The sequence below is a fragment of the Pezoporus wallicus genome, unplaced genomic scaffold (genome assembly GCF_028554395.1).
Source record: "Pezoporus wallicus isolate ANWC-B61680 ecotype Strahan unplaced genomic scaffold, APGP_CSIRO_Pwel_v1 scaffold_3294, whole genome shotgun sequence".
Classification (NCBI taxonomy): Eukaryota; Metazoa; Chordata; class Aves; order Psittaciformes; family Psittacidae; genus Pezoporus; species Pezoporus wallicus.
Window position 1 is genome coordinate 15,406,794 of NW_026635478.1, and position 14,365 is coordinate 15,421,158.

Genomic DNA, 14,365 nt, shown 5'->3' on the forward strand with positions numbered 1-14,365 from the left:
TTGCCATTTTGAAAAGATGCTTTCAGATCTGCAATCAAAATGGACTCATTGGAGAAGTAGTACCCCATATCACACCCCTTCTGGCCTCACCCCACCCTTCATACCACATTAGGTCAAAAGAAATGTTTAAATGTCTGTAAATCGGAAGGAAATGAGATATCGTATCTTTGCTTTTTTCTTTCTCTTTTCTCTTTCTCTTTTCTCTTATCTTTCCTCTTCCCTTTCCTTTCCTTTTCTTTTTTTAATGTAAATTCTCTCCTTGTATCTTTTGATAAACATTTCTGAATTCTCAGCCACTTCTGTTGGTGCACATTCTACTAAAAGCTGCATACCTTCAATTTCTATCAACTTTCTCATAAGTTGTGACTTTCACTCCCCACATTTTCATTTGGAACCTGAGTATGTATATGGGTATACATTTGACATTGTGCCATCTTTGAGCAGTATGTAGGGAATGGAAGAATTTGATTGCTAAGGGCATTTTTAGTAGCTCTGGCCCATTGTGAACAGTCCAGTTCATGTTAATGGTTCAAGACAGTCTTCCTTTTATAGAAAGGAGGTTTTGGGCAAAGGAGACAAGCACCATCAGCTTGACCTGCATTATTTTGCACACCTGGGAAAACAGGCATGGAGTGGCCACACTCAGAGCACCTTCCCTGAAGCCAGGTCCTGCCCTTCAGCAGCAGCCTGGGGCACTGCAGGAACAGAGGACACACCTCCCCCTGGTGCCTTCTTCACCTGATCTGTCCTTGTTGGGACACCTCCCCCTTCAGGGACTGACCATTCCTCTGAGTTTTCAGGAGAAGATGCTAGGACCATGGAGGTACCTATTTCTTTCTACTAATTGAAAAGTAAAAGTAAACACCTTAGATTTAGACACCTACCTATAGGCATCTAAATGAGCAGATTTTAGCATTAAAATATTTCTGTCCAAAGGAACACAGAAACATAGAACCATAGAATGGATTGGGTTGGAAACAACCTTAAAGGTCACCTAGTTCCAAGCCCCTTCCAGTTCCAGCATCCTTCCCCTTCTAGTTGCAACATCTTCCCTTTCCTTAGCAGGCAGGAGATGGATGGTGCAGATGAAAAAGACATTTGCTTCATGACTTTACAGCCAAGATGTTCTGAGACAGATTCTTTATTGTAACAAAATAACACGAGGAAGGGATTTGTATTGGCACTTAGGCACTAAACTGTGCCCTCAGTGTCAGTGATGGAAACATAAAGTTATTTGCTGTAGCATCCAAGGTTTTTGAAGACACCAGGGAAAAGAGAAAAGAGGCTCTGGAGGCACAGAAGCCAGTAATGTTCGATCACTGTTTTCCATCCTGTGTATTACCAGTTGCACAGAACTGACAAAACTATTTTCTCAGTGGGTTTGGTGGAGGTCATGTAAAGACTTTTTCTCACGGATTTGGCGGAGTGGATAGGCGTAGTTCCGATCACTAGAAGGGTATTTCAAGGGTTTGCCATCTTACATTAATCCTTTGCATTTTAATAACACAAAATAGTCACTAGATGTCTCTGCTGCACCATAAAAGAAATCAGACATCCTATTCCGTTTAAACTGGGTAATATTTTGTAGGTTTTTATAGCCTTTGTTAAAAAAAGAGTTTGAGTAGCATAAAATAACTTGTCAGAGATAGCCAGAATGTGAAGGAGAAAGAAGGCCTGGAAGATAAAAAATGACTGGATGAGATGGGTATTGGTTACAAATTCACGAAGCACACACGACTTCGCTGTAATCTTTTCCTAACTGAGATCAACACAGTAAAGTATTGGAGAGATACTGGGATATAACTGTGTCCCTCTAATAGAACTGTAAGCTTAAGCAGTATAAACCAATCTTGAGGAGGAGGATGGGAGTGTGGGGGAAATAAGGAGTCAGTATTGTAGAGAGATGTGCAATATCCATATCCCTTGATTAGTGATGATGGTAGCAGAGATGGAGGAGGGTGTCAAAGTCCACAGAATATACCTCAATGTCTTTGGCTAAATTGACCATGAAGGCGATGTCAGGTGATAGGACTTCAGTGAGGCACAGCAAGCAGCATGCTCAGAGGGAAGAGATGTCTTGCTCCAGTATGGTGGATTCTGTGCAGATCACACAGTCCAAACTGATTTTCCTGCCAAAGAGCTCATTACACAAGAACTTTATAACCTAGAAGAGCAAGATGCAAAGTACCCATCCAGCCCATTTCAACTTTAACTGCAGTGGTTAAATAATCCAGGAAATGTACACAGCAATTACGCATATCTATTTTTTATGTGCTTATTTTGATCAACTTCTGGTTTTGTGGGTTGCTACTGTGAAAGCTTTAAAGGAAATTGCATTCAGCAATTCACCTGTTGGAACTGCATTACAAAATAGCTCCTTGCATGATTTTGTTGCCATGTTCCTGACTGAACTTTGCTTGGGAATCTCACAGTAGTGGTAAATACTGTGCAAGTTTTCCTTAACAAAAAATGCTTAAAATGAGAAGTTCACGTGGGGCTTTGTTTTTTTAAAACGACATCAATTGGCTATTAGCAATTTGCTGTAATACAGCTGCCACTTGAGACTTTTAATGCGAGCAGGGAAGATGTAGGCAGTAGTCTGGCTCAGCCAAGCCTCCACATCACCAGGGCAGGTCCGAAGTGAAGCCAGGAAATCGGTGGATTGGTTGAGCTGAAATGGGGTCCTGAGCCCCTGTGCTGCCGCGTGAGAGGAGGGATCACCCGCGGGGTGACCCTTCGGGGTCAATCAGGCTCATGATGAATTCACAGACTTTGTCATGGTCCTACACAGAGTTTGTGAATTTCACGGTCAAAAACTGTGCCCACCTACAGACAGTAACTAGACACATGTGTAGAAGCATATTTGATAGCTTGGCTTTGTGAATGAAGATATGGGAAGGGCTTTACCCACGCTTACTACAAGCGCGATGAGGACTAAAAGGGCAATGTGGGATAGGCAAATCCGGTTGGAAAAAAGGCTGCTTGGTCATTTGGGATGTTTCTGAACAAGACTCTTATCTCCTGGGTCAATCTCAGGCGACCGATGTCCTGACCGTCTGCATGCAGGGTTGGGTCTGCTGCTTCCAGTGCGCCTTATTACCTGCTGTTTCGACTCTTGCTAGTCGCTACAGGGCTTTGCAAGTGTGGGTAAACCCTTCGGGCCTGCCCAGTGGATTTTTTAGGAGAGGCACAGCGTGCGCATAACTGCCCCCACCCTTTACACCTGAGGTTTATCTGCCAGGGCCTAGTGAGCTTGGACAGTGACAGCGAAGTCCTCAGGTCGTAGGTTTGATTAGTGTCCATCTCTTAGATCGATGGCCTTACAAGGCTAGACAAGCTCCATCTGCCCGGGTTTGAAGTTAGAGTTGTCCTCCTAGGATGGCTGCCTAAAGGCTAGTGAGCAGGATTGATTGATGATGGCTTGGCCTCCCAAACAAAGACCTAGGAAGGGCTTCATCCATGCCCACTACAAGCTCAACGATGACCAAGTGGAAGCATGCACCATCAGGTAAACAATGCAGTCTTGGACCACCACAAACATAAAGCAGAGGAGCAAGGTCAACCAAAAGCAGAGATCCAAAGCATCACAGGGAGCAGTGGCTGGAAGTATTTATTGGCATATTTACACAACAATTTACAGAGACAGCAAAATGAACTTCTCACCCTGCCTGGCACTTCATGCTGACTCTTTCATCTGGACTTTTGACAGCTACTGAAAAATAGGTCCCTACCGTGTCAATCCTAACCCTGACCACAGGTCCTTATAAGGGGTCCCCTTCTGTTCTTAGTGAATTCTAAGTGCATTTATAGTGATTTGCAATTTCTTCTTCCCATGTCTTTGAAGGTCAATATGCCAACCTCTCCATCTGCCCTGTGAGCTTCTCTGAGACTAACATAGTGTTTTGTTTCCAGACTAGGACATTTTCCTAGCTTTTAAGCTGGGCTTTCTTCTGGTTCACATTTTTAAAGTCAGTAACCACTCTTCATAAGTCATGTATCTTGGCAAGTAGTCATTGTACAGGGATCTGCTGAATCTGAGTGACCAAGCAGGAACCAACCACAGATCTCCCAGGTGAGCCTCCCATGCCCCTGTTACCCATTTTCAGGGCATCATTTTAACCCTTTCATTTCCATCTAGCAATGTTTTTAGGTGCCCTAAAATGTTATGCTTTTTTATTGCAGAGTTCTCAAAGAAAGTATCCATTGCCATGTCCTTGAGCAGTTTCAACAAGGAAGCTGCATTATCAAGATGCAACTTCTGTTCTTTGCCACGGCTGTTGCAGCCCCCAACCCTCACATTTCTCAGCTGAAGATGGTGTTTGAAAGGCAGGGAAGGTTAGAACCTTTGCCTTCCCTTTGGCCTCTCTTCTAGCATCTCACGTGGCATTGGCTCTCAAATAATCTACATTCTAGGCTGAGTTACAGTGGCGAATGCTAAGATTTTACCAGGTAGAAATTTTGTTCTCTCTTTTCCTTTGTAGCTGCAAAACCTGAGACGTCACCATGGAAAATGTCCTCCTGAGCAGTGCCCCAGAGGGTGGATGGGTTTCAAAAATAAATGTTATTTTGTCTCAGAGAAGGAAAAAATGGATATCTAGTCAGGCCATCTGCACAGAGAATGAATCCATGCTAGCCACTTTAGAAACCCAGGAAAAATGTAGTGACATGTGCTTTTGTTTTGTCTAACCACAGAGCATCTAATAGCTCCACAGATAGTCTCTAGGAGAAAATAGTTATGGGAGTTTTGCTGTTTGCTGCCATAAGACACGTGCCATGGCTTCTATATCAGCAGTGTGTGTTAGGGTTGCATCAATTGTACATGAAATGGGGGATCACTGCTTCTTAACACATGTAGGAATATTGCTTCCTCCCTGGAACAGTCACATTACACATGTGATTATACATCCCCCTCTAGAGTCAGACCCTGCATTTCAGCACTAGAAAGCAGTGTATGTTTCTGTAGTGAAGGTGGTCTTTAGATGCATGCAGATATAAAAAATTCCTCCCATGCTATTACAATGTTTGAATAAAATGAAGTCCTGAAAAAAAGAGATTTAAACCATATTTCCCCTTTTTATGATTGTGCATTTAATGTAACCATCTTTAGAATACTACTGTGCCCCTCAAGAAAACCTCTGTAATATGAGCAAGTAGTGGGAACACTTCTGAAACAGGCTTTAAAAATGATTCTTTTTTGTAGGCTGAGAAGCAATATTAACTCATCAATATCCTGATATTTCCAGAATTGCTTTTTTGATTGCCAAAAATGCCTATTGAATTACCAGATTTGCTTCCCTTCTATATACAATAATCTATGTTACCTAATCACAAAAAAAAAACCAAATTCCAAAAAATGAAATGAAACATAAAAGTCAGTCATATGCTCTTATTTGCTTTTATTGCTATCACCAGGGTACTTAAAAATCATCAATTCTATTAGGTCCATGTCATGTTAGATGCTGCATTTTTCTGAGTCCACCCTTGCTTGAGAAAGGTGAATATAAAAGGCAGAGAAGGCAGGATTGACTTTGCCCAGAGGATTGAGTGACAGAAGTCCCAATGAAAACTGTGTCATAAACCTGTCCTGCCAATAGGTAGCATTATTCCTTACAGGAAATTGAAAGTGAGCTGCTCAGCTGGCAGGGGAAAGTTCACAGGCTAAACTTCAATCTGGGGTCTCTAGAAACCTTGGGTACCTCTGGTGAGAAGCTGTGTATTTCTGTACTCCTTCCTGGGGAAAAAAAATGTCAGTTTTGTTGATAGCAGTGTGATTTAAAATGTTCTCTTTAAGCTTTATATTGCAAACTGTTTCTCAGTCTCAAAATTAATTTGTTCCTGAATGAATCCAGGATGGCAGGATTTCAGGATAAGTGATTAAAGCTTTGTTTGATATTAGAGAAGTCATTCTTCACAAATCATTAATTTGTTTTAAAGCATCGGTACTATTTTCCTTTAAAATGTTTTATTTGCGTTTGCAAAACGGAGCGACAGGTGCTATCTTGAGAACCTTGAGTAAACTTTACGAAAACGGGTTTTGAAATGTTTTTCTTTGATGCTACTCTTTTCTACAGTGACACAGTTCTCCCACAGTGCTTTGGGTTTGCTACTCTTTCCCCAAACAGCATTTCTTTCCCGTGGAACAGTTAAGACGACGGGGGAAAAACGTACTTTTTGCTGGTGTCAACGTAGGGAAAAGAATGGCCACGAGGTGGTAGCAGTCTGTAAGGGTGGACCAAAAGATGGCTCCCAGCTTTGCCTCTTGATCCAAGGAGGCAAATACTGTCTGTATGCCTTACACTGTACCGGGGAGCATTTGCAGTGTTCAAGCAGAGTTATTTTAGATATATTTTCCTGAGTTCTTTTACTTTGAGGTAATCTTATGCGAGGTAGAAAAATAGGAGATAACACCATAGTGTCTCTCTTGCTTTTTCTGTAGGCTGGTAGCATGGGCAAAGATGCCAATTGCAAATCCATTTAAAAAACTGCCAGCCTAAACTAGCATATGGGCTTGTGTGCTGCCATGAGGCCTTGGCTGGCTTGTGCAGCCCATCTGCTTTTTGGCTCTCCTGATGGCATTCAGAATGGCATAGCCCCAGGTTGCAGGGTGCTGACCTCAGACATATCCTTTCTTCTGCCAGCTCAGATCAGTTCAGAGTAATGTAATCCATAATGTAATAAGTTCATACTGCCTGGCTTTGTGAGAAATCAGACGTCATCCAGCCTCTCTGGCCTGACATAAAATTCGTGCTAATAGAAAAAGACAGTGAAAACTCCCATCATGTGCTCTGATTTGATAGAAATGCAGTCATATCCCCACATATGATCAAGATTAAATTTATGCTATCTGGCAGTGTCATTAATGCAATTGAAACCACAGTTTTGGGGAAAAAAAAACCAAACCAGACAACAAACAACCCACTTTTGCTGCTCCTGCTATGAGAGAAAAGAACAGAAAGTGGAGGTTCTGACAGATTACTGGGGCAGACAATTGCGTGGATCATTTTGATCTGGGTTACAATTACCAGAAAAGACAGGAGGTTGTTCTGTAAACTGATTCACTGTGAATTCTGGGAGAACTTATTCTTTCTTGATGCATGGGGATTATGGGAAGGTGTGTGAGGACTCGTTAACCTGTTTCTACCCTGTATCTGCTTCACATCATACTTGAGTGAAGTTTTTGTGTGTCAGCACAACTTAATATAAAGGCACCATTACAGCATTATAAAATTCACTCAACTCTGCAACAAAGATAAGACACTCATTTCTTAGTGCATTTGTACATATAAATGCGAGTTGTACTGCAAATAGTTTCATTTTGGCATGGTGCACAGATGTGAATGCTCAGACATTTTGCAGCATGGAGTTTAAATTTTTCAAAGAAGAAAAAAGTGCGTCAGTATGGACTCAGCATTCATTGCTTAATAAAATGGAGCACTGGAGGTAAAGGTAATTGTTTCTCTCTCATACACTCATTGATACTTTTTTCTATTTCTGACTTAATTTCCATGTTTTCCTTTACTTCCACAATTCTCAAAGGTGCATCCTCAATTTTATAGAAAGCAAACTGTTTAAGAATATATATTCCAACTACTTCATCTAAATAAACATAATATACCCTCTGGATATTTATACAACTGGCACACTTACGGGATTTAATAAATCTCTATGAATTTTCATAGGTGTTTGGGAAACTCTTTGTCAAGCAAGCTCCTTTAAATCCAGTTATTTCCGCTTTGTTCTTTTCTGTTCTTTCCAGATATTTTCTTCTCTTGGGGCATCTCATGGACGTCACATCCCTAGCTGCCAATACTAATTCTTGTGTCCATGCATGGGTTTCTTTCTCTTTTTCTCCTTTTCCCAGCTCCAACTTTAATAAGCCTCCTGGGCTTTCTTTGAAGATTTCGTCTGTAACTGCAGATAAACCCTTGTGTACTCTGATGCTGATTAAAAAGCCAAATGACCTTGTTTTTAAGACTGAACAAAGAGCTCCTGAAGCTCTTTGGAGATGGGTACGTGACACACATCTGAACTCAAACCTGGAGTACCGAAAAAGTAAATAAATTTTTAACATTTTTTCTGCCTTCATTAACAAATTGTTCTGAGCCTGTTGTAATATTTACGTTCCTTCCTGTATTTACTGAGTTAAAAAGATGTTCTGTAAATGTTTTCATTAAAGGTGGTATGTTTCTTTTCCATTTTCCTCCCAAAGCTCTGGTTGTTGTACATAGAAAACAAGTTCTCTCACATACTTGGAGAATATTTATAGTGTTTTCCTTTGTTTTCTCATTCTGTTTAAAAGCCTTGGCTGGAGCTCTGGAGACTTATGTTGAAAAAACTTGGGATCACCCAAAATGAAACTTGAAATGTCATGGTGCAAACTTGGTCCTCCAATGTCAGAAAGCTTGCAAGCAAGAATATATGCCATGTTCTGAGGCAACCCTATTTAACACAAATGCTTCCCAAAATCATGTTACTGCATTCCAGCACAGCCCCTTGAGAGAGCTGGGCAATGGTGAGACCTTCCTGGAAACAGCTGGGTAAAAAAAAAAAGTCAGGGAAAATGGGTGGTAACCATGCACAGATCTTAACTGCTCCTACACACATTCTCCAGGGATAGGGAATGTCTTTTTATTACATGGATTTACAGTGCTTAGCACAGCAAAGCTTTGAGCCCTGCTAAGGTTTGAGAATGCCAGTGAAAACTGTTCTATTTAACCAATGGTTATTGTAGTTCTTTTGAGGATTTGTTTTATTCCCAGAGGTTTTATTTTTATCCACATTCCTCAGCTACATATTAGTGTGACTGTCACTGTCATTGTCATGCCATGACTAGTACTCACTGCATTCTGAACTACTTTGTTTTTGGATTCTGAGTGTGGCACTCACCTCTAATCACATGCAAATGTCTGTATCTGAGCTAGGCACCGTAAGTTTTTTCCCTTGTCTGTGGAGGATTAACCAATGCAGCCGTGACCAGGGCATGATTCATATCATGCTGAAGCATATGCCTGTATTTGGTTAGATGAATGCATCCTTCAACTGTGGTGGTTTTATTGACTAGATTCCCCTTGGCAGCCGTGCTATGGGTATGTAAAGTTAGCAGAGATGAATCCCATCTTTAGAGACCTCTACTGTGCTGCCTGTATAACAATGTAGAAAGATGATGTATAGATGGTGCCTAACCCATCCTAATCAGAGGACTGGGTGCTTCAGGGGCTGTCCCTGGCTTAGTGAAGGGGCTCCTTTATGTTTTCCCTATCCTGTGAATCTGTTGTAACTGGGCCCACAGAGTCTGCCACATCTGGAGCAAAGCATGAACTCCAGATAATAATCTTTCTCCCTGTTCCCCTCTGCCCATCTTCCCTCCTCACCCTGCTCTGTCCTGCTCTTCCCTTTGGCTTATCTCTGCTGCTGTTCTCAGCACTGTGCTTGTGCCTATGCTGCTTCGTACCCAGTCTGATAGTTTTTCACTGGCTTCACTGTTATTTCACTCCATATTTTTCACTAGTGTCTTTCTAACTACAAGGACAATAGAAGAAAGAGATATTCCACCCTCATTTTTTAAAACAGCTTGGGATGTAAGATAGCTGCACTGGGCCAGCCCCAGGGCTCACACACCCTCTGCTATGTTTCTGATAGCTGCCTGTAGTGGATGTTGGGGAAAGATGAAGGGCAAGCAATGGTGGTACTTCCAGTCTGAAGATGTCTGGCTCAAAAGCCTTCTAAATCAGAGATATTATCTTTGGATTGAAATCCATGAACTCTCACATATAAAGGCAGTATCGTGGCAGCAGGTCTGAGGCTGACATGTCTAATCCTTCCTCTACCCCCCTCACTCTCAACTGGGCATTGCTGGCTTTGGTATTGTTTTGTAAACAGGGGTTTTACTTACAGGAACCACCTCAATTACTTCTGATTTTTTTAGATGAAATAATAATTAAGTTCACCTTAGTTATGAACTCCAAAGACATTGGCTATAGTCAGAGAGTGAGAAACAGTTAATGAAAGCATTGTCATCAGGGGTGATAAGGGCCTTGTGGGAGACCTGTGGTAGGAGAGCTGGTGCATTTTAGTGACGGTACCAAGTCAGTGAGTTTGTTGCTTGCACTAAAGATTGCTTCTGATTTGATATTCAGTCATCTAGGACACAGACCTGCTGGGATAACTAGGCTCTGAAGATTCTTGTGGCTTAGGAAGACCACTGTAAGGTGCAGTCCAGCCAGAAGTCTTCTCTAGCTGACAGAGTACACCCTCTGGTATTGTAAAATACAGGATGATGGTAAGCAGCGATGTGACACCAGTGCTGGGAGGAGCAGTGACCAACTTTCCAAAATGGCACAGAAATAGGGGAGACAGTGAAAAAAGCTGATGGAGAAGATGTCCTGGAGAAGGAAAAGTTGAGACACCTGTTTTACAAAAGGGATAGTGTATGCTTACTGATAGCAAGCTCTGACCCTACAGCACTGCAGTGATAGGTAAAAGCACTTAGAGAACAGCTATCCTGACTGAGTACCCTGTTAAGAAGAATAAATTTGAATTTAAATTTCAACAGCATTAGTGATAGCCTAAAGCCAAACCCCTCTGAAGCTAATCCAGGGGTCTGCTTTTCTGCCTAACTCAATCTGGGAATGACACTGAGTGGTCAGTCCCCTGGTGGAATGGGAAATAAATTATGTTGCTATGGCTTCTTGTACCTGCTGCGTTTTTAATGTACCACCCTTAATTTAGTCTCTTTTATGCTGTTATACAAGAACATGGCAAATACTTTGTTACTTGCTCATTTATTTCTTTATGGAAACATCTTGTCTAAAGGTGATGTGGTCTGTGTAAAATACTCATCGTCCCTGCAGTGATTTCTAGACTAGCACATAGGTGGCATGTCTGCACTTCATAGCTCAGATGTGCTGCAGCTAGCTCCAGTTAGAGCTGGAATATCTGAACAGTGTTGTGCTGAGGTAGCAGTCTGGATATAGAGGACAGTACAGCAGTTTCACTAGTGATGACATTTCACTGGAGAGACAATCAGCTGGTCAGGCTTCTGTGCCGAGGTGTTAGGCTGTTTCCCAATCCAGAGCCATTTTTGGTGGCCATTAACTGCAACCTTTGCACCAGACTCTGTTGTAGGATGCAAGTATGCTCTGTTGCCTGTTTCTGTACCAAGGAGATCTGTGATATAACAGACAACATGACAAATATTAACCCAACAGAGGTTATTTTTGTCTGTCTGTTGCAAGATAGCTGCACCCAGATTAGGACAATCTGAGTAGATCTCATGACGCTTAATAAGTCAAGAAGATCCAGGGCTGGTTGGGTTAATCAGCAAAGCAGATCTATAATGCAGAAAACAAACAGTTCAATAATGTTTCTGCTTCCGAGATGAAAGCAAAGCCTCTTGACTCAGAAATAACAACAGCTTAGCTCAAGTAGCAGTACAGAGGTGACAAAACCACTGCACTACCTGTAAGTTATCTGGCATGGGTGCTGCTGAGAAAATTGGTGCAGCAGCAAAAATTCTGCATGGGCTGCAAAATGCTGCTGAGAAGCTACACGTAATCACCATAGTTTCATGTTTCAGTTAGTTGAAACACTTAGAGTCCAGAAAGTTGTATGTATGAAGCAGGTTCCTGCTCTTAAGGGTGGGTACATGGACTTTTCTAGACCGCCTCCAACCTTGGATGATGTCTTTTATCTTTTTCCAGTATGCTTCAAAAATTTTTCTACTATAGTGTGTGTTTCTGTCCATCAAATTGAAGTGTAGTGGCAAATATCTTGTTTGCCTTGGTTGTTCTTCATGGACCCTTCAGAAGTAGTTCATGGATCCCTGGGGACTATAGACCACAGGCTGAAAATCATTTGATAGTTCTCTTTCCTGGTGCTTTACAAATTCCTGGGACGCAACATCTCTTTCAGCAGAAAAAACAGGATGATGCATCCACAAATACATTCATAGCTTATTTGAGACAGAAGGCATGTTTTTTTAGGTCAGGACAGTATGGTGTGCATGGCAAGAAGAACCTAATTGAGAACAAAAGCCCTAAGTGATGTTCAGTGTATGATAATGAATTATTTTCTTCATTTCTTTTTGCATTCATAACTGGTAAGTGAGGTGAGAATTATGTGAGCATGTAGGGTGGAAAAACACTCCTTAGACTTACCCTGCTGTGGCTAGTTTTATTTTTTGTGTTGACTCGGTGTAAGGAACAGTCTGTGGCTGTTTCTTTTCTTCTTCAATTGCATTTTTAACTTTTGGCAAAGTGTCACAGACTTGAAGATGCTTATTTTTATAGATTTTAGGAAACAAAATAAATAAAACCAAGCTATTTCTATCTCTGTGCTTGTATCATTCAAAGTCATAACTATGCTTTTCACTGGTTAAAACAGGACCCAAGAGCTGTTTTTCTACAGCTGTGGGGAGCTTGCATAGAAATTGATAGTGCTGAAGGTACAATATATTTTCCCCCAGCCTGTCTTTGCTTCCAGTAAGAGAAAGTTCTTACTTATGGGACAGCTGCCAAAAGATAAAACTCATGTTATAAAGCTGCCTTTTTTTTTTCAAGAAAGTCTGTACTAGTGGCTGCTATTTCCGAGAACAGAAATCACTGCTTCCATGTAGGAAGAATTTATCCTGAGATACACACAAATCATTGTGTGTGTATCCTGGACCCCTCTGTGCTGTTCTTGGCCCCAGACACTATAATATTGCTCCTCTCTTACATGGTGGTGTGGGTTGTGGGAGGCAGCCAGCTTCCTACGCTCTGCATTCAGATGTCAGGTATTACCAATCCCATGGTCCCTCTTCTCTCAACTTCTGAAAACTCTTAATGTTTCTATGGATGAGGAATGTCCCAGTGTTTCAGTGCCAGTAACGAGAAGCTCTGTTTGAGGATGTAGCCTCCTACCACCTTGTAAGCCAACCGTTGCCCAGCTGCTGTTGGGTAGTTCTGGCAGTGCATTTTGGAAGGCAAAAGCTACTCCAGCTCTCCTTTCCCCACTTTCAGCTGGACTTACAGGGCAACAAGTAAGTGGATAATTTCTGGACTATGGCAAAGGGCAGTGGGATGGACAGTGGTGCTGTGTCAGGAGGGTCTTCCCTTGGCACAGCCTCATTCAGAGTGATTTTGCACAAAGACTTGAGAAGCATGGGCTGTTAGGGCAGAGGTTTTAGGGCGTTGTTTTTATAATCTTTTAGAGAATGCCATAGACATAAAAGGAACTTTTTGATATTTCTAGATCTAAAAAGTCCAATAAAAACTGAAGTTGGAAAACATACTGAAGTCACCCTTATTTTCTGTATTTATAGCTCCAGTTCTCACAATACACCGCAGGCGTTACTGTCTAACCATACAGGTCTGTGTCCTCAATAAGGACATCTCTGTATTAAGGAAATTACCCTTGAGTTTGGCATGGCCAGAAGCTGAGTGCCCAACACTGTGTTCAAAGGGGGAGCAGGGCACAGTGACCCTTGGATGAATAACAGGCAGAACCACTACAAGCACGTGAGGAGCCCCAAGAGAACAGGACATGTTTGCAGCCACTGTTGTCATTCTCCAAAAGGAGCTTATAGGAGGCAGTTATGTACAGGGGTTGGGGATCAAGAATTGATCCCCACACCTGCAACCTTGCAACTTCCAGCACTGGAACAAAAGCAATACCAGGTCAGTTCCACACTGACAGCCTTGCTTCTGTAGCTGGACTTTGCCTAAGGCAATAGAGATGTCCTGGCTATCATCTTGTTAATTAAACTTGATCTGCTACAAATACTCTCATTTGCTACAAAAAAAAAAATCTTTACTGTGAGAGTGGTGAGGCACTGGCACAAGCTGCTAAAGGAAGTTGTGAATGCTCTATCCCTGGTAGTGTTCAAAGCCAGATTGGACAGGGCTTTGGGTGACATGGTCTAGTGTGAGGTGTCCCTGCCCATGACAGTGGGGTTGGAACTAAATGATCTTCAGGTCCTTTCCAACCCTAACTGCTCTATAAATTGTTAACATACCCCTGTTTCGATCCCCAGTCCTCCCTCTGATTCTGCTTTGTTAAGTGTGGACCCTGCCTGCTGAATGCACTTACCCCCTTCAAATATCCGTCACCCAGTTTCTGTTCTAGGTATGTCTTGTCAGCCTTTCTGAGGCAGTAATTCTCCACCATAGCCTTGCTTTGAGTAACCCCCAAAATGTAATATCCTAGGTTAAGCTACCAGTGAGCACGAGGCAGTCTCTTCTGGTTTGCCATAGATGGCTAAAATGCTAAACCTAGAAAATCCCTTGTCTTAGCTAAAATGTTCCTTCTTTCTAGTTACTTCATGAAGGCTAAGAACTTTACATCCCTTTCCTTAGTATAGCCATCCCCACTGTTTCAACAAGCTTAA